The sequence below is a fragment of the Salvelinus sp. IW2-2015 genome, linkage group LG18, assembly GCF_002910315.2.
Source record: "Salvelinus sp. IW2-2015 linkage group LG18, ASM291031v2, whole genome shotgun sequence".
NCBI classification, from domain to species: Eukaryota; Metazoa; Chordata; class Actinopteri; order Salmoniformes; family Salmonidae; genus Salvelinus; species Salvelinus sp. IW2-2015.
In genome coordinates, this window is record NC_036858.1 from 66,048,479 (window position 1) to 66,051,450 (window position 2,972).

The following is a 2,972-nucleotide window of genomic DNA, read 5'->3' on the forward strand; positions in this document are numbered from 1 at the left end:
TCAGCTCCCAGCTGTGCCCTGGACACCATAAGTGAATTGATTGCCCCCCATCTAACTTCAGAGTTCGTTCTGCTAGGTGACCTAAACTGGGATATGCTTAACACCCCGGCCGTCCTACAGTCTATGCTAGATACCCTCAATCTCACACTAATTATCAAGGATCCCACCAGGTACAACCCTAAATCCAAAAACATGGGCAAAGTCCATGGAGAATAAGAGCACCTCCTCCCAGCTGCCCACTGCACTGAGGCTAGGAAACACTGTCACCACCGATAAATCCACGATAATCGAATTTCAATAAGCATTTCTCTATGTGGCTGGCCATGATTTCCTCCTGGCTACCCCAACCCCTGCCAACAGCTCCGCACCCACCGCAGCTACTTGCCAAAGCCTCCCCAGCTTCTCCTTCACCCAAATCCAGATAGCAGATGTTCTGAAAGAGCTGCAAAACCTGGACCTGTACAAATCAGCTGGGCTAGACAATCTGGACCCTCTCTTTGTAAAATGAGCCGCCGCCATTGTTGCAACCTCTATTACTAGTCTGTTCAACAACTCTTTCGTATCGTCCGAGATTCCTAAAGATTGGAAAGCTGCCGCGGTCATCCCCCTCTTCACTCTAGACCCAAACTGTTACAGACCTATATCCACCCTGCCCTGCCTTTCCAAAGTCTTCGGAAGCCAAGTTAATAAACAGATCACTGACCATTTCGAATCCCACCGTACCTTCTCCGCTGTGCAATCCGGTTTCCGAGCTGGTCACGGGTGCACCTCAGCCACGCTCAAGGTCCTAAACGATATCATAACCGCCATGGATAAAAGACAGTACTGTGCAGCCGTCTTCATCGACCTGGCCAAGGCTTTCGACTTGGCCAATCACCGTATTCTTATCGGCAGACTCAACAGCCTTGGTTTCTCAAATGACTGCCTCGCCTGGTTCACCAACTACTTCTCAGATAGAGTTCAGTGTGTCAAATCGGAGGGCCTGTTGTCCGGACCTCTGGCAGTCTCTATGGGGGTACCACAGGGTTCAATTCTCGGGTCAACTCTCTTCTCTGTATTTCTCAATGATGTCGCTTTTGCTGCGGGTGATTCCTTGATCCACCTCTACGCAGACGACACCATTCTGTATACATCTGGCACTTCTTTGGACACTGTGCTAACAAACCTCCAAATGAGCTTCAATGCCAAACAACACTCCTTCCGTGGCCTCCAACTGCTCTTAAATGCGAGTAAAACTAAATGCATGCTCTTCAACCGATCGCTGCCTGCACCTACCCGCCCGACTAGCATCACTACTCTGGACGGTTCTGACTTAGAATATGTGGACAACTACAAATACCTAGGTGTCTGGCTAGACTGTAAACTCTCCTTCCAGACTCATATTAAGCATCTCCAATGCAAAGTTAAATCTAGAATCGGCTTCCTATTTCACAACAAAGCCTTCTTCACTCACGCTGTCAAACATACTCTCGTAAAACTGACTATCCTTCCGATCCTCGTCTTCGGCGATGTCATTTACAAAATAGCCTCCAACACTCTACTCAGCAAACTGGATTCAGTCTATCACAGTGCCATCCGTTTTGTCACCAAAGCCCCATATACCACCCACCACTGCGACCTGTATGCTCTCGTCGGCTGGCCCTCGCTACATATTCGTCGTCAGACCCACATCATCTATAAGTCTTTGCTAGGTAAAGCTCTGCCTTCTCATCTCACTGGTCACCATAACAACACCCACCTGTAGCACGTGATCCAGCAGGTATATCTCACTGGTCATCCCCAAAGCCAACACCTCCTTTGGCCGCCTTTCCTTACAGTTCTCTGCTGCCAATGACTGGAACGAATTGCAAAAATCACTAAAGTTGGAGACTTATATCTCCCTCACTAACTTTAAGCATCAGCTGTCTGAGCAGCTCACCGATCGCTGCAGGTGTACACAGCCCATCTGTAAATAGCCCATCCAACTACCTACCTCATCCCCATATTGTTTTTATTGACTTTTTTTGCTCTTTTGCATGCCAGTATTTCTACTTGTACATCATCTCCACATCTATCACTCCAGTGTTAATTTGCTAAATTGTAATTACTTCGCGACTATGGCCTATTTACTGCCTTACCTCCTTACTCCATTTGCACACACTGTGTATAGATTTTTCTATTGTTATTGACTGTACTTTTGTTTATCCTATGTGTAACTCTGTTGTTTTTTGTCACACTGCTTTGCTTTATCTTGAATAAAAACAAAAATAAAAATGAGATTCGAGCAATCTAAATACAGTAATGCAACAGGTTATAAGCTAGTTTGCAAGGCAGGTAGATCCTATAAAACATTGTAGGAGTCATCTACTTATTATTTTTGTTTCTTTTTTATTTAACCTTTATTTAACTAGGCAGTTAAGTCAGTTAAGAACACATTCGTATTTACTCATGTGTTAATTTAATGTGTTCTGTATAGGATGTCTATCTAGATTAGGTTTTGTACACTATATGCCGGGTCACACGGGGTTATATTCCACTCACTGGTCACAATTTTTTCTGTTCCAATGGAAGTCAATGAACTAAGTAGACCAGACACAGCTGCTATCGCATGGTCTATGGGAGACACACCCCCTACAAGGTCATGAACAGTAAAAATCTTGTTTTTCATGAAGATTTATGATATTTGGATGAAACCAGATCAAAGTATGATAACCAAAGTATGAAAAATGACTGATGCTTCTACATTGATAAAGTTTGATCTTTCTGGTCCCTTCCCCCATGTCAAATACTTGAATTCAGAAGACGGGATTATTAAGTAGACAGGAATTGACGAAGGATTAAATATGATGGAAAAAAATGGCAGAGTACATGAAATGTACTCGGATGGGTGGGGCGTTTCAAAAACTAGAAGATGGCGGAGGCGGATGTTTTGTTTGAAACTGATGAGAAGGAGAATACAGAAGGAAACAAGGTAAGTAAAGGGGTCCTGGAGT